The 23,799-nt window shown below is 47.3% G+C and overlaps 1 protein-coding gene across 8 annotated transcripts in view; it reads right to left on the reverse strand.

The window, feature by feature from the left end:
- The window catches only part of ACSL1 (acyl-CoA synthetase long chain family member 1), a 72,251-nt gene extending 51,197 nt beyond the window's left edge, over nt 1-21,054 (reverse strand). For 3 of the 8 annotated variants that reach the window (XM_032149021.2, XM_032149018.2, XM_032149016.2), the window contains exon 1: nt 20,291-20,426. The gene's annotated coding sequence lies outside the window, so the exon portion shown is untranslated. Of the gene's footprint in view, nt 1-2,037; nt 2,278-6,045; nt 6,173-7,900; nt 7,920-20,290; nt 20,427-20,929 lie in introns of those variants that run through there. The other 5 variants (XM_058436943.1, XM_058436941.1, XM_058436940.1 and 2 more) reach the window with 4 other exon arrangements.
- Between the last annotated feature and the right edge of the window lie 2,745 nt (nt 21,055-23,799).

The following is a 23,799-nucleotide window of genomic DNA, read 5'->3' on the forward strand; positions in this document are numbered from 1 at the left end:
GACACTGAGCATTCAGATTTCAGAAACAGTATTGCAACTCCACAACCTCAAAGCAGCCTTAGGAATATAATGTGCAAACTTGCCTTGCCCTCAAATCCTTCCACCTCTAGTTGTCTTCATCACCCTGCAGCACTCCAGGTCTGAATAGGAAGTACTCACCCCTGACACACACTGCCATGCCTTTCTCTCTTCTCTCCCCAAAGCTCCTACAGTAACTCCCATAAAACCTAGATTGTGTGAATTTGCAGGTGCTGTTCAACAGAATCACATCCCTGAGTGAGAATCTTAAATAATTCCTCTGTAAACAAATACAGTCAGACACAGGGGGATTAATTGGTCTATTTTAAGCATCAACAGTAGCCATGCTATAGACTGCATTACACCAAGAAAGTTTATTAAATCTAAGAAAGAACACTTTTAAAAAAAACTTTAGAAAATTATATATTTAGTAGCATGTGTACAAGAACATTTCATTAGATACTAATCTATAATACTAAGGGTTTGAATCCAGCCAAATTCCTATATTTAGTGGATGATAATGACAAACTATAGCAGTTTAATTCATGCCTCTTAGATGGCAGCCAGGTAACAAGCTGCAAGCCAACTTCACTGAACAAACTGATTAATGCTATACATAGGAAAACCATAGTCTATGCATAAAGAACTAAGACAATAGCTCATCCAGATCTCCGTGAAGAACAACTCTTAGACAGACACTGATAGCATGATAAATCTTTTCCCTTCTATTTAACTGCTATTAAAAACAGCAGACACTTGGGGTATTTAAAAATGGAGACAGACCAACATCCAAAGAAAATCAGGCACAATAAATAGCCTTTTAATGCTGTATGTGAACATAAGCATTAGGCTAAGGGGTCTCTAAGAAGGACGAAGGCTCATACACTTGCTAACAAATGGTAAAATTCAGACAGATTGTATTCTTATTTCAATAGTGTTCTGGTTTGAATATTTCTTTATTCTTTCAAAATCAAATTTCCACATAAACATCTAAATAAATTCATAGCCTGGGCATATAAATCATGCTGCTGTTTGCCAAAAATATAATTCAACTGGCTTAAAGGCTTAAGGAGCCAGTATTTCCCAGCCGGGAACACACAAGGCTACTGACAGCCAGCTTTCTCCTTCCTCTACAGCCACTCCTGTGCACCCTCCTCCCCACTCTTACAGAAAGTGGGTTTGCTCAGTTAGTTTTCTGAATTTCCTATAAACCTGGAGTCTAAAACCACAGAAGGATAGGGAAGGTAACAATGGCTAAGGAAATCTGGGCACAAACCCAGTGTTAAGACCCAGCACAGAAGATTCCTTTAAATAGACCTGGGCAGAGACAGGCATAGCGAGGCAGCACTGATGGAAACTGAACTGCACTGACTGTCAGAAACCGAAATCCTGCTACCCGTCTACCCAAACTTTGGATAGAAGAACTCAAAATGCAATTAGCATTTACTTAGTGTTCTGGAACGGCTTTCATATCCAGTGTCTTATCTGAACATCACAAAAGCAAACTGATGAGGAAGAAACCAAGGCCAGAGACCTGTAAGGCTTCCCCAGGATGTTAGTCAAGAACGGGACACCAACCAATGTGACTCTAAACCCAACCTATGCTAATAATTCTGAACTATGCTAAGCCACTGACCCTCTCCCCTGAGAACACACATAACTATCACAAGTCTCCTTTGGCCCAACCCAGGTTAGGAACCATGAGGTCAGGTTTCTAAAGCCCTTCCAGTACTCACACTCCCAGGTATTATGACAGCTCCGTGCTGAGGTCCATCTAAATGCTCAATGTCTTACAAAAACGTCAGCATTTATTCCATCACCCTGGCCTCTGAACATGTGGTGAGTTCAAGGCCCACTATACACAAAGGTTCACCTCTTCACCATTTTATCTGTACGATGAAAATAGCGGCTAGGGCCAGAGGTGACTCACAAGGACATCCTTCTCTTGAGGACACATACACAAACATACATACACACACACACACACACTCCCCTGCAATTCTGCAAACTTCTACTTACATTAACATTGTACTCTCTTCATACCATTTAGAAACCGAAAACCGGGTGGTCTGGATGTTTCTCTCCTTCTAAAGTTCCTCAAGCTTTCATCAAGATGAATAATGGCAGTTTGATGGAATATTTCACTAGGAATGCAGCCCTCACACAAACCCACATAGATAACACCCTTGCCCCAGCAGTGGCAAATTAAGAAAGCCTGACATCTTTCCTTAACGCAGCAACCCAAGCTGGCAAGATGCTGCCATTCCGTGCCCCGCCTCCTCCCCTTGTACAATAGGCTATTTACAGAGGCTGAAAGCGCCCCCTTTGTCCTTCACTAGCTGGGCAGAGCTCAGGCTTCAGGGAGGAACAAGAGAGCAGCAGCCAGGCCATTTGCTGTTCTTTCAAAGCACCACTCCAAACCCGTTGGATTCGTGCTCCCTAACCCTGGCTTGGCAAATTCCCTAAAGTTAGATTTGCTCAAGCCATTCCCTTTTGAACCAAAAGAGCAGTCAGGCTCTCCCTAGAAAGAGGGAGGTACAGCAGCTCAAAAGAGATGCCAGTCTCCCAGCTAGAGAGGGAAGCAGAGGTTGCTGTCCAAACCCTATCCCACTGATCTCCCTCACCGTGGTCACTGCTCTGGCCCCATCTCCTCACTCTGAGCATCAGGAGAAAGATTTGGGGTAACTTTGGGATCCCATCACAAACATGCAGGTGGTTCCACAGTGAGTTAGTTATTCCCACCTACTGCCTTGTGGCTTTTTCTTCCCAATTAAGTATAATAAATCTTAAACCCACTTAATTTTCATTAAAGTGATCTTATAGATCACCAATTGCATTTCCTAAGGACTTAAAAAGGAGAAACAAAGCAGATGCCCTGATTTTATAAATCTGGCTTATTGAAATATTCAAGTCCAGCTGAATACTTCTACACTTAAACCACTCCCTGCCCATCCCCTTATAAAGTTACCAGAGAAAGAGTGAGACACAAAGCTTTTAACTGTTAACCAGTAAAATGAGGACCACACCTCAACCATTCACATTGGTCACAGATATCATATATGCCCCCCAAAATAAAGAGATCTCAAACACAACGTGTCGAATTTGAACAGATAAATTTTTAGGATGCAGGGTCAAATATCTTATAGCAGTTTCTGTATTCATTAAACTACATCTATAGTTAAGTCACATGAAGAACTAAATTACTTTAGAAATACTGTTTTAAATTCACATTTCATCAGGCTGGGCGCGGTGGCTCACGCCTGTAATCCCAGCACTTTGTGAGGCCAAGGCGGGCGGATCACGAGGTCAGGAGATCAAGACCATCCTGGCTAACATGGTGAAACCCCGTTTCTACTAAAAATACAAAAAAAAAAAAAAATTAGCCGGGCGTGGTGGTGGGTGCCTGTGGCCCCAGCTACTCGGGTGGCTGAGGCAGGACAATGGCATGAACCTGGGAAGCGGAGCCTGCAGTGAGCCGAGATTGCGCCACTGCACTCCGGCCTGGGCGACAGAGCGAGACTCTGTCTCAAAAAAAAAAAAAAATCACGTTTCATTAATATGTTATTTGAGTTCTTTGAATATGCGTCTTCAAACAGGGTTTGGAGCATCTCTACAGCCACTTTTTGAGGCATCAAAACAGTTTTCTGTGGCATACACTCACATTTTCCTCTTCCATTGAAGTTGTTGAAATTGAAGCAGTTTTTGAAGTCATGTATGTGCTACTAGTGAAAAAATTCTCCCAAGTCACAAGAACACATTTGAATGATATTAGAACAGGAGAAATTTTGTCCTATGGGTCCACATTTATCTAACTAAACCTCATACTCTATTGCTTTTTAAACTCATTTTTAAATGCACTTTTTACAGTAACAACCAACATTTGCCTTTGTAAGGTGAAACCCTAAGAAATAATTACCCAGCTAGCATTAAATTTGCCTTAGAAAAAGTCTAATTCAGCTAGTTGACCTGTACAAGGACCCATGACTAGGACTGGCAGAGACGGTTTCAGGACAAGGTGCCTTCTCTCCCTGAGGCTGTTCCAAATACAGGGGCTGAGAGCACCTCATACTATGACAGCCTTGGTAAGACTTAAATAGGAAGGCTGAAGGAGAATTTTGGGACACTTTCATCTTATATTGGGGCAGGAATCTTATATTGGGCTTGGAATTAAAAGACGTAACATAAATGTATACACAAAATAGTGGATAACAAAGTAGCAGTAAGTGCAAAATGAATCTGACAGGGAGCATTTGCTCTCAGGGACGGTTGCATGGAGAAGGCACAGCTGAGCTGGTCCTCAACACATGAGAATCATCTAGGAAAATGAGCTATCCTTCATGTCACAGGGACAGAGACAAGGCTACTAGAAGTGCCTCCTGACCTCAGGGCTCACATTTTCGCACATTAATCTGGAACAAACAATAGGGCTCAAGCGGATAGGAGAGGAGAGGATAGAGGAGAGGATAGAGGAGAGGATAGAGGAGAGGAGAGGAGAGGAGAGGAGAGGAGAGAGGAGAGAGGAGAGGAGAGGAGAGGAGAGGATAGAGGAGAGGAGAGGACAGAGGACAGGACAGAGGACAGGACAGGACAGGATAGGACAGGATAGGATAGGAAAGGGGAAGGAAGATGTTTGGGGAAATCCGCTTAGCTATGATTTTGTTAGGAGCCACTGTGCTTAAGCACTTGCTGTGTGTCAGGCGCTGTGCTAAGGGACCGCACACAGGGCTAAATGCGTCCTCGTCACAGTCCTTACTGCACGGGGTTGTTACTGCCTTCAGCTCAAAGATCACGAAACTGTATAGAAGTCAAATGTCCTGCCCTTGTTCCACATGAGAACAGGATGAGTGCCTGGGTCTGAAGCCAAAGCCCACAGACCTCAAGAGCTGAGCACAACAGCCCAGTCGTGGGTGGGTGTTCAAGTCTAGACAGAGGGCATAGGTGACACTGATAATGACAAGCCACGATGCACAATGCTTCTTTTTTTTTTTTTTTTTTGAGATGGAGTCTCGCTCTGTTGCCCAGGCTGGAGTGCAGTGGCGCGATCTCGGCTCGCTGCAAGCTCCGCCTTCCAGGTTCACGCCATTCTCCCCCCATCAGCCTCCTGAGTAGCTGGAACTTTAGGCGCCCGCCACCACGCCCGGCTAATTTTTTTTTTGTATTTTTAGTAGAGACGGGGTTTCACCGTGTTAGCCAAGATGGTCTTTATCTCCTGACTTCGTGATCTGCCCGCCTTGGCCTCCCAAAGTGCTGGGATTACAGGTGTGAGCCACCGCACCCGGCTGCACAATGCTTTAAGAGCCCAGGATTCGAACCCAAATTTCCAACAGATGAACGAATCAACAAAATGTAGTCTATACAATGGAATATTATCCAACCTTTAAAAAGAAGGAAATTTGGATACATGCCATGATATGGATGAAGCAAAGGACAAATACTGCATGATCTCACTTCTAGGAGGTACCTAGAATCAGCAAATTCACAGAGACAGAAAGCAGCAAAGAGGTTACTGGGGGCTGGGCAGAGGGAGGAGGAATGAGCGTTACTGCTTAACGGGTACAGAGTTTCAATTCGGGATGATGAAACATTCTGGAATGAGATGGTGGTAGTGGTTATACAACCCTATGAATGTACTTCATACCATTGTGTAAATGTGTACTTAAAAATGATTAGCATGACAAATTGTATGTTATATATATTCTACCACAATAAAAAAAAGTTTAATTATCTTTAAAAATTGCTTAAGTGGATACAAATGGACAAAACAAGTAATTTTGAGCCTGAGAATGAACGGCAAAACACTGAAGAGACACTGGGAGGAGGAGACAGGAGGGTGATTTGTGAGCAACCAGCCCAACTTTCTAGGGTCCTCAGAGCCCTCCTTCATGTGTGATGAGGCGGCAGTTCCACAACCATCCAGAAGTCTTACACAATCCCCTCTATGAGAAGCAATCAGTCCTTCCTCTGAACTCCAGGACTTCTTTATTTGTAAACCTGTGTGGTACTTAGCACCTCCTGTTTTACACTTACAGTGAGTGGTACTTAGTACCTCCGTAGATGGTTCTTCCTCTCCCCGGCCAGGGTCTCCTCCCATCTGTCTTTATATGCCCTTGGTGCTTAACACAGTCCCGAGCCAAGGACAGGTGCTTAACAAACATCTACTGAGTCATGAATGACCCTCTGTGATTCTGACTGTGTCAGACCCTCTGTGATTCTGACTGCGTCTCTGCGGCAAGTCACTGGAGGATATATTCATAGAACAGTGATTCTCCAAAAAGAAAGGGGGTATTAAGCATTTTCCAACTTCAGTAGTCTCCGGCTAACCCCCCACCAGACTCCCACACAGCACACCAGAAAGGAGTAGAGAGCATCTCCTGGCTGACTTGGGGAAAAAGAAAAGGGTGCGAGCCACTGATTTAAAGGGGACATAAAAATATTCTCTTGCTCTTATTTTGATCATGTTTTATATTTCTCAAATTGTTTCACTTAAGTAGAATGTCAGCCCAAGACTGCCGTCAACTCTAAGGGCAAGTGTCTTTAGAAGACACTGAGATACACTGAGATTTGGACAGACGACTGATGATTAATTTAACACAAATCAAGGCTGCCCCCCGGGGAAGAGATCAAATAAGTACTTCTTAGGTAAAACAGCAAATGTCAGAAAGGCTTGAGCCCAGAGCCCCATACCAGGGCTGGATTCCAACTTCTGTGAGTTTTCTGTGACAGAAAAGAGAATCTTCCAAACCAGGGAAACAGACAAGACTCAAGCACAAGATCCAGAGTCCCATGCGAGGGCTCTAGTGAGGCGAACGCTCCCAGAAACACGGAGCTAGTGGGCGGCCACCTGAGATGCACGGAATGCTGACAACAGGACCTGCCCAGCATTCTCCAGAGCAAACAAAACAAAACATATAGCTCTCCTCCCTTCTCTCTCCATACACAGCTACAAAGATCTGTCATGTACATCCACTTGAGAAAAATGATGATTAGAGTTAGGACGTGCCCCATGAAGATATCCGGGTCATGTACAGCCTTTGCGTGGGACAGCAGGGCTAAGTTTTGGCGGTACATATTTAAGAGGGCAAGTTTCCATTCAAAAAATTTCCTCAGAGAAGCAAGATGACTCCACTTGTCTTCGAGTACTGATTGAATAAGGCTAAGCAACTGTTGTAGATATGTCACAATGAGGCAGAGAAGTTTACTGATAAGAGCTAGAGAAGGCAGGTTTGTTACATATGTATCCATGTGCCATGATGGTGTGCTGCACCTATTAACTCGTCATTTAGCATTAGGTGTATCTCCTCATGCTATCCCTCCCCCCTCCCCCCACCCCACAACAGTCCCCGGTGTGTCATGTTCCCCTTCTTGTGTCCACGTGTTCTCATTGTTCAATTCCCACCTATGAGTGAGAACATGTGGTGTTTGTTTTTTTGTCCTTGCGATAGTTTACTGAGCATGATGATTTCCAGTTTCATCCATGTCCCTACAAAGGACATGAACTCCTCATTTTTTATGGCTGCATATGTAACTAACCTGCACATTGTGCGCATGTACCCTAAAACTTGTATAATAATAAAATAAAAAAAAGAAATGATAAATGTTCGAGGCGATGGATACGTTAATTACCCTAAATTGATCATATACATTGTATACACATTAAAGTATCACTCTGTACCCCATAAATATGTGCAATTATTACACATCAATTAAAAATATTAAATGAAAAAAAAAAGGGCTAGAGAAGGCAGCCGACTTGGGCAGACAGCCTCAGTCAATAGCTTTGTGGCAACGGATGGAGACAAAAAGATCCGCTTTTTAGGCTGACGCAACCCTTCTGCAAAGAGCAAGACAGAAAAGGCTTGTGTAGATTAAACTTCTCACTCACGAACTGGATCAATACGGCATGTTCTTTCAGTGGACGTTCAGCACAGGAAGAGTCGGAATTGTGTCTCTATGACCGCAAGTTGAAGAACATGACAGCACGTTCTAAGGGTATTAGGCAAGACAAGCAGGGCCTGTTATTACAAAAGCTAAAGAAGGAAATAAAAGGCTTTTTGCCACTGAAATAATCCAGAAGACTCTTCACCTTACTGGACTCAGCTAACCACAAAGTAAGCCCTGAAGCAAGAGACCACACCAGGAGAAGACAGCACAACTGAACAGCAGAGAGGATCAAATATCCTTTCACAATAGCCAGAGCTGGCCCCAAGCTAGGCAGGCACTCTCCTCCTCCGAGGGCCACGGATGGAGAGGAGGCTCCACTTGTTTGAGAAACTGCACACAGAGAAGTTACCTAGATCCTGGGGTCCTCTCAGATGCTTTGCCCAAAGTCAGGATCTTCCCATCTTCCCATGGTGACTATGGAAATAAACAGAATATGAGCATGGATGGCCGGGCGCGGTGGCTCACGCCTGTAATCCCGGCACTTTGGGAGGCCAAGGCAGGCGGATCACGAGGTCAGGAGATCAAGACCATCCTGGTTAACACGGTGAAACCCCGTCTCTACTAAAAATACAAAAAAATCAGCTGGGCACGATGGCGGGCGCCTGTAGTCCCATGTACTCAGGAGGCTGAGGCAGGAGAATGGTGTGAACCCGGGAGGTGGAGCTTGCAGTGAGCCAAGATTGTGCCACTGCACTCCAGCCTGGGTGACACAGCAAGACTCCGTCTCACCAAAAAAAAAAAAAAAAAAAAGAAGACAGCGGGTAGAGAGGAGAGCTACGCCTCTTTCCAGCACGAACATCATGGTAGCTTCTCCAAGACTATGTGAGAGAAGGGAAAAGATGGCCACACAATCCTGGCGTCCAGGACTAAACAATCAAATTTCCACCTTTACCCAAAAGCCCCAGGGAACAGTGATATATGAAGAAAAGGGTCAATGTTAAAAGCTTCAATTCTATGCGGTGAGTCTATGGGTGTTTTTACTACTATGTTGTTGTTCTTTGTATGTTGCTATATTTTTTCCAATTTTTTACTGTGGAAAAATTAATATAATATAAAACTTGCCATCCTAACTATTAGCTGTATTTTTAAAAGTTTCTCCAGATAAAGAAGCTATAAGTGAGTCAGGTCAGTTAAAGTCCTCTTGTATTTATGTATTTCCCACCTGCTCCACAAAGGATTTAGGTAGTGACCCGTCCTCAGAACAGAATGACAGATAGGATATAAACCCCTGCTGGAAAATACGTAGCTATGCTTTGCCCCGTCTGCCCACGCTGGACCCGGCTTAGCCACTGACCTGCTATGTGAGCCACTTCCACTTTCGTGCCTCTTTGAAAAAGGAGTCACACCACAAAAAAAGAAGCAACACTCTGAACATTCCAGGGGGATAACCAACTCTCTTTAGTCCCTGACAAACAGAAAGCCTGAGGATAAAGTACTTACAAGGTTTTCTTTGCCTTCAGCAAGTTTAGGATATCAATGAAGACAAACACACCTGCAAGAGTTAACAGAGCTACAGAAGACAGATCTGATAACCACGGCAGGTAGGGCCCTGGTGCTCCAGGAATCTAGAGGAGGGAGAAAACAGTACGCATGCACCAGGCATCCCAGGGAGGGCTGTCCAGAGAGCTGAGGGTGGAACCAGCCCAAGTCTGAACAGGCAGAGACAGGAGGGGGTGGAGAAACACTAGCAACAGCCAGACAGTGCTGCCAGCAAAGAGGCAGGGAGGAGGCCCTGCAGGAGCAGCAGGTGGACTGGGGACTCGCAGGGGCATTGTAAGGCAACCGCCAGGAGCCTCTGCCTCTCTCTCCCATGACAGCATTCTTGTCGACCGGCTGAGTAAGAAACAGCTGGCTGCAGGAGGCTCGCCCTCGCCCAGTGGGTATTTAGTTCACAGAGCCCTCCTGTCCCCGCCAGGACCCAGGCCTGGGGTGGGAGACTGGGAAGAGCAAGACACAGTCCTTGTCTTCAAGGAGTCCACACCACCCCGCAGCTCACAGAGGTCACAGCTATCACGTATCAGTGACCTGGATAAGAAGGTTAAAGAGGGCACAGGTTGGGTAGAGTTACTTACACCTCTTAAAATAGACCAAGGTTTCAGAGACTGATAACCACAGAAATGGCTTAGCAGGACATAAGTGAGAAGACAGAACACAAAGACCTCTCTGCCCAGGGAGAGGAAGACCAGCCTCTCATGAGTTTGGAGAAATCCACTTCTGAGTTGAGTTTTTACAGATTTCAACAGGTACCTGCTGTTACTTTAAAAAGCAGAGATGAGGCCAGGTTTACAGGCTTACGCCTGTAAACCCAGCACTTTGGGAGGCAGAGGTGGGTGGATCATCTGAGGTCAGGAGTTTGAGACCAGCCTGGCCAACATGGCAAAACTCTGTCTCTACTAAAAATACAAAAATTAGCCAGGCACGATGGCGCGCACCTATAGTCCCAGCTACTCGGGAGGCTGAGGCAGGAGAATCGATTGAACCCGGGGAGGGGGGTGGGGGGGGCGGTGACAGTGAGCCAAGATGGCACCACTGCACTCCAGCCTGGGCAACAGAGACTCCGTCAAAAGGAAAAAAAAAAAAGCAGAGATGAATGGAATCTACAAGATAATCACAGGCTATGAGGTTCCCCAGGACTGGACATAGCCTGCAAAAAACATGGAACCCTGTTCTGACCTCTAAATTGTGCCTGTTATGCAGAAGACCTCAGTGGTGTTGGAGGAAGCAACAAGTGAAATAGCAAAAAGGTTAACCAGGATTTAGCTCATTGTATGGGGAAGGAGAAGAGAGGTGCTGTTGACAACCACGAGACATGTGCTAAAATTACACAAAGAGTTCAGGTAACTATAAAAAGAGGTGACTGGCCCTGGGGAAGCCAAAATCAAAACAAACCTAACAAGTTGTGGAAGATTATAGAATAACGACCAGTGTTTAAAAGACAGAAAGCAAAAGAGACTATGCAGTTCAGCCATGACCTGCTTGGAATGGGTGACACTAGTTTCGGGTCTCTATATTCCCTTCATGTTTCACTTAAAATTTATTATGAAAATTCAAATCTATTCAAATGTAGACACAGTAGTATCATAAAACTATATTTTATGTACCCATGACTTCAACTTCAGCTTCAGTAATGATCAACATTTTGCTGTTTCATTATACCCACTTCTTAAAAAAATTTAAGTTATATCCCAACAGCCTGTCTCTCAGGTGACATTTCTGAGGCCTCCACGGCTCTATGGTTCTACCGCGTGGGGGTATCATGTGCGGGATAGTAAAACTGACTGGCATGTAGGCTGCATCTTGCCAACTGCCCAAAGGTTTAAACAAAAGGAGGCAACCTGAATATTGACTTGAAGCATCCAACTCAGCATAATACTTAATTATCATGCAAGAAAAACGCCCATATATTCCATTTGCAAATACTGAGGATATGCAAGTCAGCTCCAGCCTTAGGGGATAGGATAGTAAACAAAAGAGAAAAAAATAAAACCCTGATCCCAATGAGGCTTCCACACTGCTAAGTTTTGGGACCAGAGACAAAACCTACTCTGGAGTTAACCTGACTCGCCTGAAGTCACAGGCCTATTTGACATGAATCACAACCTGGCCAGAGAGCAGTTTCTATCCCCCTTTAATTGACCAATTCTTTCCTTTTTAAAAAATGGCATTCAGAGGTCTCTCACGATACTGGTGCTAGAGAAGGAGTTAACTTTCTGGTTCTCTAAACTTCTGATGATGTACCCTAATAAATAAATGCACCTCTCACATTAAATGCTTTTATCTATAAACTATATACATGTACATCCTGCAAATATTTTCTGAACATTAGAAAACACACAAATATGAATTTAAAAGATGGCCAAAAAATAATTATCCATAGAAGTTCTAATGTTTCTATTCTATTCTACACCCTAATGGATGGTCTAGCCAGCCACTATGGGGCATACACCCCACTCTGGAGACAGTCCTTCAATCTCCTGAGCAGCCCTGCAGCCTCTTTGGTGGCTTGCCTGGCTAGTGTCTCCATCTGTTCCCCACCGTGGGCAACAATGAATGAAACTGCTAATGGAAGCACCCTGAAATGCGTGCCACACCTGCGAGGCAGAGGGACAGTGCCTGCAAAACCCTGCAAAAAGGGACTGTCACATCAAAGAGGGAGGCAAAGACACTGGGCATCACCCAGTGATGGAGGGAAGCATGCCAGAGAGAGCAGGACACTACTGGTGACTGTCACCTGGCCTGCCTGAGAGGATGAGGAGACTAAGCCGGCCTCTCTGGAGGACAGAGACTTGCGGCCAAGACCCATGCCAGGCTCCAGGGCTGGCCTCCTCTGAAGGTCTGTCCTGGACACCCGGAAGCTTCAGCCCTGACCCCAAGGACAAGGATCTTCACCCTGCCTGAACTCTAGGGAGGTCTTGGCATCGGCAGAGTTTGCCTCTGACTCACATCAGGAGAGAAAAGCACGGACTGGCTGTCTTCAGAGTCTAACCTGGGAATCTGGGCTGCTCAGCCACCCCCTCGAGAACTCAGTTCCGTCCACTGTGAGGTGCCTGGCTGGGCTGCTTGACAGACAAGGCCCCCCGCCAGCTCCCCATCCTGGGATGCCTCAGAAGCTTGCCTGAGGCACAATGTAGGTAATTGTCCTACAGAAGGAACAATGAGCCATTTGACCATTTCACTAGTGGCACAGAAACAAGGGGCAATTTGAACACAAGAATACCAGGTAAAGGAAGACTACAGTAGAGTTATGTAACATTAGCTGGAGCTCAACACTAATCTCCTCCCCTCCCACACCCTGCAAAGACCACAGCCACCTGCTTCTCCAACACAACTGAAACTACACGGAAAGAAACACCTCAGATGTACTCCGAAACACAAACTTCACCCAGTGAAAGCACAGGCTTAGGTCCAGAGACTTTCGATGCCTTGATCTTAGCTATAAGATCTAAGTTTTGCACAGTATCAGAATAGACAAACCTGGAACATTACAATGTATATTCTTGTTAGAGACCACCTTCTATGGGACATCTGACCATCGGAACCTGCCCTACCCTCAATCCATCATTAGATAATCTTACATGCTTACTAGCGGTAAGGCCCTGTATTAAACGCTGCTGAAAACACAGAGATGACAATGACTAGGTCTCCCATGTGCCCAGAGCTTAGAGTGTGGCTGGGGTGCCAATCTGTGGAAGCCAGATATGCACTCATGAAAAGATGCACGTGGGACAGAGGCTGGGATGCTCATCAAAATATTTAATAGCCAGTACGGACAGACACCAACCAGTCAGAAAAGACACAGGCCAGTGCACCACAACAGGGCTCCGAAGTTCCTCTGCTGCCCCATGTATTAACCCTTTAGTTTCCACATGAAGGGTGGGGCACTTGGGTAGCAGCTATTCTCTAGCCAGGATGGGAGTATTTCGATATTTTAACCACTAGCGTGATCGCTGGTGCATCCACAGCTGAATGACAGTCAGCGTAGCTGAGGAAGGGGAGAGTCACTCCAGGAGAAGTGCCTCTGAGGAGCAGGGCTCTGTGGGACAAGGAATGGCATTCCAAATAGGCCAACGTGGGCATCGTACCATTTAGATGTACTTTTTTTTTTTGGACACAGATCCTCACTCTATCTCCCAGGCCGGAGTGCAGTGGCATGATCTCGGCTCACTGCAACCTCCGCCTCCCAGGCTCAAGGGATTCTCCTGCCTCAGCCTCCTGAGTAGCTGGGATTACAGGTACCTGCCACCACACCTGGCTAATTTTTGTATTTTTAGTAGAGACAGGGTTTCGCCATGTTGTCCAGGCTGGACTTGAACTCCTGACCTCAGGTGATCCACCTGCCTTAGCCTCCCAAAGTGCTAGGATTACAGGCGTGAGCTACCACACCCAGCCTAGGTGTACTCAACACAAACTTTATCCCAGCAAAAGCACAGGTTTGAGTCTAGAGATTTTCAGTGTCTTGATCTTAGCTACAGGATCAAGGACACCATCGGACCAGGACATAGCAAGGTCAGTTGGGCAGATGACAGCACCCAGGTACAGTGTCTTGGGTACACAGACCCACTAACCCCATGCCACTAGAGTTTGCTTTCTAGAAGCCTCAGGATATGGTGGTTTGGAGATTGGTGGAGATAGCAGGTAGGAACCAAGCTGCAGAAGCCCCTGACAGGCAAGGTAAATAAACACCTGGAGCCTTATGGAGGGGAGCCTGGAAGGCTTCTGCTTAGGAGAGATCTGATCAGAGCTGTGATTTAGAAAAAGCAACCATCCCCCTCTGCATCCTGCCCCTCCTTCTAACAAAGGCCTTCACTGTTTAAATTGGAGGTGACAATTCTGGATCACGATGGCAATACTGAGAAGGCAAGGAGGAAATACATGTGTATTGGGCAATACTGCACAGAGAGTAGGTCAGAATAAGCAGAACTGCTGACTGACTGGACTTCAGGGCAGAAACCAAGGGCAATACTGACGTCCAGCCATTCTTTGAACAGGCACAGGGCCTGGGAACAAACTCCACACGTGTGCATGGCCAGAGGGGCAGGCAGGTTGTGTCACCTTGGCCAAGTCACCCCCCTCCGAGCCCTGCAGCCTCCCAAGTAGCTGGGACTACAGGCACCCGCCACCACGCCTGGCTAATTTTTTGTATTTTTAGTAGAGATAGGGTTTCACCGTGTTAGCCAGGATGTTCTTGATCTCCTGACCTCATGATCCACCCGCCTCGGCCTCCCAAAGTGCTGGGATTACAGGCGTGAGCCACTGCACCCGGCCAATCATGCGTCTCAATTGTTCTCCAGCCTTACAAGACCAATGTTCAGGGCAGGCAAAGCCTTTTATTTTTTAATTCTCTAGAAAGTCACAGCTACATAGCAAGTGATCTTATCACTCCGAGCCAAGCTGAATCAAAATTTGTGGTCTCTTTCAGCATTCTAGTGGTATAAAGAGATAATTCAAGGCACAGTGTAAATGAGATGGGGGTAAAATCAAGGAACAGTGACACCGAAGGAGACCCAGCTCTGTCCTTTCTGTCTTACTGCCAGCTGTATAACCTGGAACTTTATTTTTTTTTCTTTTGGAGACAGAGTCTCACTCTGTCACCCAAGCTGGAGTGCTGTGGCGCAATCTTGGCTCACTGCAGCCTCCGCCTCCTGGGTTCATGCGATTCTCCTGCCTCAACCTCCTGAGTAGCTGAGACTACAGGCACGCACCACCACGCCCATTTAATTTTTGTATTTTTAGTAGAGACGAGATTTCACCATATTGTCAGGGTGATCCACCTGCCTCGGCCTCCCAAAATGCTGGGATTACAGGCGTGAGCCACTGCGCCTGGCCTAACCCTGGAACTTTCTAGGCCCTCCTGGACTGAGACACTTCTAGCTCTGGAGGGGCAGTAGAGCCAAGCAATTAGGAGCACAGACCCTGAAGCCAGACTGCCTAGGTTCAAATTCTGGTTTGAGCAACTTAATCTTTGCACCTGTTCCTTTATCCTGTGTACAGTAAGGATAGCAGCAGGACCTACCTTACAGGGCTGCTGGGGGTACTAAGAGTTAACCCATCAGAAGCTTAGCAGCACCTGGCTCTGTCTGCTGCTCTCATCACTGCTCCGTTCCTAAGCCTGGCCGTGTCCAGGCTGTGGCCACCACCTCGGTCACCTACCACAGCCCTGCTTCGTGGCAGACACCTGGGCCCTGAAGGAGAAACTAGCTCTGGAAGCACTTTCTCATGACTCTGCTTAATAAAGGAATAAATAGTATTCAGAGTATTTCAGTCCTTCTTAATATGGACATTTCTCCCACAGCAAACCTAAGGGGAAAGTGCCCATTTCTATAGCACCCAAAGCTGTGCTAATGGATAGAGCCTACGTTTATCAGAAGTCCCCTCCAGAATGAGAAATGGTCTACAGGCAGCCCCGTTTCCTCCTCTCATGCCCTAACTTCTTTCCATTTCTCTTTCCAAACCATGAAATCCCTATTTCAACTGCTTTTGACTAGAATACATGAACCCAAAAGTCCATTAAACCTATTCATTAGTAAAAACACTTTTCAAATTATTATTAATTTCAAGAGTTTTAAAGCAGAACATTTTTTATTTTTTAAAGACATGTTTAAACATATAACAAAGGTTGGTAAACTGTTCTGAAAAATATCCAACAATTGGGGAGAAGTAACTAAATTATGGCCCATACAGCAAATAATGCAGTTGTCTTCAGAACTTATTTTCTAAAGAATACGTAACAACGTGGAAAAAAGCCCACAATATAACCTAGGTGATTAAATTGTCAAAATTGTAATCTTTAATTAACAATGTATGCTTAAAATTTGTTTATTGTAAAAGGAAAAAAGACTGGAAGGAAATACAACAAAACGTTAATAGTATTTAATCTCTGGAAGAGCTTCATTTCTCCTATTTCCCAAATTTTCTCCAATAAGCATGTATGACTCTTAAAATATGAAAAACGAATATAGCTTTTCTGTGGCAAGTGGTTTTTAGATATTAGACAGCTTTCAGAATTTTATTTAAACTTGAAGACCAGCAAATAATTCATAAAGAGAATCAGCCCAGGCACCTATATGGAACCACCAGTTTTGAGATTTTATTTTGTTTTTACTTTTTTTTTTTCTAGAGATGGGGTCTTGCTGTGTTGCCCAGGCTGGTCTTGAACTCCTGGCCTCAAACAACAAGCTATTTGCCTCCAGATGATCACATCCTTCTAAGGCATGCAGCACAGGGGAGCAGGGCCCTTACTCACCTCCACTTAAGTTTTTGTCCAAGGGTGTGACACCCTCCAAGCCAGCCACACTTCAAGGAGTCTCCAATATTTCACCCGCCCCTCTTGATTCCTCAAAGGTCATAAGTGAATGAATACTGTGTTGTTTCTAACACAGTCAAGAAAGAGAAAGTGGGCTGGGTGCAGTGGCTCACGCCTGTAATCCTAGTACTTTGGGGAGGCCAAGGAGGGCAAATCGCTTGAGCCCAGGAGTTTGAGACAACTGGACAATATGGCAAAACCACTTCACTACAAAAAAATATAAAAATTAGCTGGGCAAGCTACTGGAGAGGCTGAGGTGGGAGGATCAACTGAGCCCAGGGAGGTGGAGGCTGCAACGAGCCATGATTGTGCCTGTACTCCAACCTGGGCGACAGAGTGAGACCTTATCTGGGAAAAAAGAAAAAAAAAAGAAAGTGAAAATGTCATGATGTAGAAAATGAACATAACTCAGATTATGTGACAGTTTTCTCTTCTTGCCATTATATACAACCCGAGGCTTGCCACAGACTGAAATTTCTTATGCGTTGATGTTCAGCATTTGATGTAAAATGACAATCAATCTTAGAGTTGCTGCCACAAACCCTGGTAAAACTGCCCCTGCCTTCTCCAGTTCACTAAGTTCAGCTTCTCCTTCAGGGCTTGTGCTCCCTTAAAACTTTTCAGAAGCCCCTTGAAGTACCAGCATGTTGAAACTCAAACTCAACTGCCTGCAGCTTCAGATCAGCTCTGGCCACTGAGAATTCTTCTCCAGGCCCCAGTGTCAAAGGCACTTTTGACCATCACGTGTTTGTCTCACTACCAAGTTGGACTCCCAACCTTCACTAAAAACTCCGGCACCTTTATCTACCTCCTGTCAGATCACTGCCCGTCAGAGAGTGAGGCCTAAAAAGGCTTTAGGATATCGACAGCTTTGAGCTGCCTTAGAGAAACTACTTTTCTATTTTGTAGTACAGGAGCCTCACGCACTGCATCATCCAAACAAGACTGTCCACAAAACATTACTAATGGATTCTAATTGAACAGAGTTTGGTTACAAGAGACAGTAAACACAAATGGGCACCTGTTTTAAATGGCAAACGTACACAATAAATTCAATTGATCTTAAAAACCAAACATTCCTCTAAGGTTACTGACTATAAATATCTAGAAATTACTATTCCTATAGTCTTGCTATTTCCAGAAAAGTGAAACTGGAAAGGAGAGAGGAGGAGAAATACCCAGCTGTAATGACAAGACAACCTTATCTTTTCTCAAAAGCCTCCCCAAACACACAACCATTTTCCACAAAACGGTTACATCAAAACAGACGTAGCAAGACCTAGACATCAAGCATGCTAGAAAGTTTTACCAGCTTTACCAGTGTCTGTGGCAGCAACTCCGAGATAGTCATTTTACATCAAATACTAAATGTCAATGCATAAGAAATTTCACTTTGTGGTAAGCCCTGGGTTATATATAATGGCAACAAGAGAAAACTATCACATAATTTGAATTATGCTCATTTTTCTGCATACACCACGGCATGCTGGTACACTTTCAGTTAGCCTAAACTTCGCCCAAAAGTAGAGGTGGCTATGAAAACTCTACCTGTATGGTATAAATAGATACCTATCCCTACATGCATGGGTCACTTGTATCTACCTCCCAAATACCAAAAACTTAAAAGCCCAGATTTCTTTTTAGTCAGGCTGCCTGTGACAATAATAAAAATACTGCCAAAATATGAACAACAGAGACAGGAAGTAAATATGTCAAAATGCTTATAATTGTGGGGAAGGGTAACTTTTTTTTTTTTTTTTTACAGAGTCCTGCTCTGTCGCCCAGTCTGGAGTGCAGTGGTGGGATCTTAGCTCATCACAACTTCTGCCTCCTGAGTTCAAGCGATTCTCCTGCCTCAGCCGCTCGAGTAGCTGGGACTACAGATGCATGCCACCACGCCTGGCTAATTATTTGTATTTTTAGTAGAGACAGGGTCCATGTCGGTCAGGCTGGTCTCGAACTGCTGACCTCAAGTGATCTGCCCGCCTCGGCCTCCCAAAGTGCTGGGATTACAGTGAGCCACCACGCCCGTCTGGGTAATTTTTTTTTTTAAGTATTCTATTTACAGTAAATTCAGAAAACAGAAGTCTTTAATATGTCTATTTTAAAGGGGAGAGGTATAAGGTGTGCTGCTAACAAGTTTATTTTTCTAGTCACAGAATTTGGACTCATGAAAGATTTTCGTCTAATGCAGTTTGTTCACAAATATAAGGAGGGGGGCCTCAGACTAGGGAGGTGTTTTCCGAGCTGAGTCAGAACAAGAAAGTAAGTCTCCCCAGACCTGGTCCTTTCCACTATTATCACACCGCACTGTCTGACTCCAATCTGATGGCAAGCAATGGTTCCTTAAAAAGCTCCATCTTCTCAAGCCTACCCAGCACAGACCTACAACTCAAACTTTAAGTTTTAGCCAACCTAACCTTCCACGTCCACTTGAAAAAAACAAAAAAAAAGAAAGAAACAATCAACCAGAAGTCTGATTTTTTTGCTTGCATGAAGCCAGTAATTGTTTTCTTTGGGACAATCACAGGTTAAGCTGTGAAATGTGTGGCAGAAACTGCAAGATTTAACCAGTTTCCCTCAACGCTAATCAAAGGTCAAGAAAATAAAAGGCAGGGCAGTGCGAGTCGCGGGACTTCAGACACTCCTGCACCAAGAAGCTTAAAAGTCTTAGCCAGGGCACTAGAGGACGTTTTTAGGATGGTCACTCTTAATTACGCTCCATAACCTTGAAATTGGACGGAGTGGGGAAGGGGTTTCCACACTCTCACAATGCACTGACTGGGGGAACGCCTGTCCCCAGACTCGAATCCACGTGTCCATTCAAGTCATCTACCGCCACTCTCCGTCTACGCTGCCAGGTGACAGACATCATCTTTGCTTCTCAATTTCAAAAAATGCCAGCACTCCTTAGATCAATGACTCCACGGCCAAGTGCAGGGGCCACGGGCACTCCTCTGGAGACACCGAGAGAATGTCTGCCTCTGGCAGCGGCCCCTGAGCTGCCTGTGGGCCTCGTGCCGGCGCGCGGCGTGGGGCCGGCATCTCAGCGGGCGCGAGTGCAGTCTCGCCCCACGCACGGTCCGAACGCCCGCGAGCCCGGCCTCTGGGCAGGCGGGGGCCGCGGCCGAGGGCAACGTCAGCGGCCCGGCGGGGCCACCTCCTCCCAGCCGAAGCGCGACGTCCGGCTGCTTCGCCCGGCCGGTCCCCGCCGCCGCACACACGGGGGTCGGTCCCGCGCGCATCCCCGGCCGCGCACCAGCTCCGCGCCCGCGCCGCCCGCGGCTCAGACACAGGAAGCTGCGGCGGTACGGGCGCCCAGGAGGCCTCCGGCTGCCAAGGGAAGAGGGGCCGCGGGCAGGAGGCCGGAAAGGCGGCGCGGCCCCACGAGCCTGGGGCGGTTCACGCGCCTCCGCGGCGGCCGCTGCTCCGGGCTCGGCCCTGAAGGGCAACGTCAGCCAGCGCCTCGGCCGGGGCCCGGGCACCGCCGCGGGAGCAGGCGCGGCTCCGCACGGCGGGCGCACTCACCTCCTCCGTGGACCGGCCGCTCCGTCGCCGGCTGTCACAGCAGCCCACTCCCTGCCCCGCGCCGGCTCCGGATGCTATTTAAGGCGCCGCTGGCGCCGCCGCCTCGGCCCGCTCGTTGCGCCCCCGCCACCGCAGCGGCTGAGCCAGGATGCTGCTGGTGCGCTCGCCGCGCCGGCCCCGCCTTCCCGCGGCCCCGCCCCGCCCCGCCCGCAGGCCCCGCCCCCGGCAGGCCCCGCCCCGCCGAGAGCCCGGCCGCCCTCCAGTCTGGGCGCGCGTGGCTGGCGGGTGGCCGGCGGTCGAGAGGCGGCGGCGGGCGAACGCAGCTGGAGCCGCCCAGACTGCCTCGGATTTCATAATGAATCTGAGGAAGGACAAAGGGTACATTGGACCGCCTCAGCTCAGAGGCCCCGCGGACCCTGGGCCCCGCGATGCCCGAGGGGCGGGCGGCGCCCTCCGGATCCTGCACCCTCAGCCCGTACCCTGCTGGCCTCCTGGCAGGCCGGGCAGAATTCTGCTGCGAGGGCCCTGGAGGCAAGGGCTTTCCCCTCCGTATTTCCTTGACACGGACGGGCGCGGCCCCTTTGAGCCCCTTTTCACCGCGGCCCCACAGAGTTTCCCCACGCTGCCTGGCCGGAAGACCTTTTCTGTCTGGTGTCTGCAGAGCCTGACGTGGGCAGCGCCCGCAGCTCGCGCCGGTGCAGGGGAGCTGAGGGCCGACTGCGCGCTGCACCAGGGCGGCCACCTGCTGTGCGGTTCTGAGGGCTTCCGCGTCCCTGCCAGGCCCATCTGGGGGCTTCAGAAGCCAACACGATGGTTTTCGGGCTCACATCCCAAAGGCTGCTCTTCCTTTTAGCACCTGGGACCTACCAGGAACCTCAGCCTCTAACAACATTGGTCCCCGTTACCATAGGGTTTGCGCCCAGCGTTCGCTGGAGGGCCGTTTGAAGAATGATTGTTGTCATAAAGGCCTTTGATAATACCAGATACTGTTTACCCAGTGCTTGATGCCAGGCACTGCTGCAAACACTGCGTACACATTATTCTATTTAATCTTCATAACCCGGTGGGGTAGGTACTGTCATTACTGTCCTTTCACAGAAGAGGAAGCTGGGGCACAGAGGCTAAATGCTAGTGAGGGCAGTACCACACTTGGCACTGAGGCTGCCCCCAGAGTGTGGGCACAACCACCGCAGGGCTATGTCTGGACTGCAGGCAGGGGAAACCGACCATGGGTTCGCTCCAGGCCTCAGCCACCCTGCAGGTCACTCCCACAAATAAGTGAAGGACTTTCCCTGGGTGTCTCCCACAGTGTGCTGGGCGCAGTGGTGCAGTGGGGTGAGGGCAACACACACACCAGCAACCTCTCTAGCGGCTCAGTCCTTCTAGATCTCCTCTAGATCTGTATCTTCCAGATCTAGAAAAAATGGGCTCCACGTTCGTTTTCACTGGTTCCAGCTTGGCTAATCCCTGGTTTTTCTGTCCAGATCTCGCCTCCCCACCCGTGATTTTGTCATCTTTGCCTCTCCTTTTTCCTCTTCTCCAACCGGTCCCTCAGCCCCAGAACCTCTGCAGGCACCTCCCAAGTTCTGTGGTCTATTTTTTTCAAGGGCTGCTGGAACGAAGTACCGCACACTGAGTGGCTTCAACAACAGAAATGTATGGTCTCTCCTGGTTCTGGAGACTAGAAGTACAAAATCACCGCGTGGGCAGGACTGGCTGCCTCCGAGGCTCATGAAAGAGCATCTGTGCCCGGCCACTCTGGCTTGCAGATGCCCATCTTCTCCCTATGTCTCCTCACACCATCTTCCCTGTGGTGTGTGTGTGTGCAAATCCCTCCTTTCTATAAAGACACCAGTCATCCTGGACTAGGGCTCACCCGAATTGCCTCATTTTAACTTGATGACCTCTGTAATCATGAGGTAATCTCCAAGTAAGTTCCCATTCTGAGATACCTGAATGGCCAGGTACGGTGGCTCACGCCTGTAATCCCAGCACTTTGGGAGGCCGAGGCAGGCAGATCAACTGAGGTCAGGAGTTCAAGACCAGCCTGGCCAACATGGTGAAACCCTGTCTCTACTAAAAGTGCAAAAATTAGCGGGGCGTGGTGGTGCACACCTGTAGTCCCAGCTACTCGGGAGGCTGAGGCAGAAGAATTGTTTGAACCCAGGGAGGTGGAGGTTGCAGTGAGCCAAGATCATGCCACTGCACTCCAGCCTGGGAGACAGAGCAAGACTCTGTCTCAAAGCAACAACAACAACAACAACAAACCCCTGAACATATGAACTTGGGGAATATGGGGGTGACAATTCAACCTGTAACTTGTGGATGGTCGTCACTGGCTGTCTCACCTTATCTCTTCTCAAGACATTTTTCTCTTAAACTGGGTGCCTCTCCCTGGGTTCTAGCCCTTAATGCAGGTGCTTTGCAACTCAAGGGTGGGAAAGGCACACAACCCAGAATCAAACCTGAGTTCAGACTCCTTCTGGCAGGAACTTCTAGGTGATATTGGGAAGCAACTTCATTCCTTAGAACCTAGATTTCTCCTCAGGCTCTAAGGGAGCTTGGCTAAATAATCTCTTAGGTCTCTTTCAGCATGAACACTTAAAAAAAAACAAAAAACTTTTTATCTAATCACTCCAAAAAGTTTTACAATGTATGGGGTTGTCTTGTGGCCTTGAGATAGAGACTTTGATGGGAGGCAGTATTGCATAGTGGTTAAGAACACAGGCTTTGGGGTGGATGAATCCGCATCAAGCCTCACTGCATCCTCCTTAAATCAGGAATAATACCTACCTCAGACAGGTGTCATAGGATTGACAGCCATGCCCTTGGTGTTCTCGTTAAATGAAGATTCCAGACTCTATAATTGGGAGTTTGTGACTTAGGTAAGAAACCAGTCTTTTTTTTTTTTTTTTTTTTTGAGTCGGAGTCTTGCTCTGTCGCCCAGGCTGGAGTGCAGTGGCACGATCTCGGCTCACTGCAAGCTCCACCTCCTGGGTTCATGCCATTCTCCTGCCTCAGCCTCCCAAGTAGCTGGTACCACCAGCGCCCGCCACCACACCCGGCTAGTTTTTTGTATTTTTAGTAGAGACAGGGTTTCACCATGATAGCCCGGATGGTCTCAATCTCCTGACCTCGTGATCCACCTGCCTCGGCCTCCCAAAGTGTTGGGATTACAGGCGTGAGCCACCGTGCCCGGCCTTTTTTTTTTTTTTTTAATGAAGGACATGATTGTTTTTAAAAATTGGGCCAGGTGCGGTGGCTCACACCTGTAATCCTAGCACTTTGGGAGGCAAATGCAGGAGGATTGCTTGAGTCCAGGAATTCAAGATCAGCCTGAGCAACACAGTGAGACCCTGTCTCTAAGAAAAAGTTTTTGAAAACTGTGTCACAGTGATCACAATGACCACTATTCACATCATAATGGCTTTTCTTTTGGCTATTAACACTGCAGTGTTTTTGTATACTGAAATGTGTCTGTGGGACCAACAACATTAAAGAATAAAGGT

Source organism: Hylobates moloch, unplaced genomic scaffold (assembly GCF_009828535.3).
Source record: "Hylobates moloch isolate HMO894 unplaced genomic scaffold, HMol_V3 SCAFFOLD_3, whole genome shotgun sequence".
Lineage (NCBI taxonomy): Eukaryota > Metazoa > Chordata > Mammalia > Primates > Hylobatidae > Hylobates > Hylobates moloch.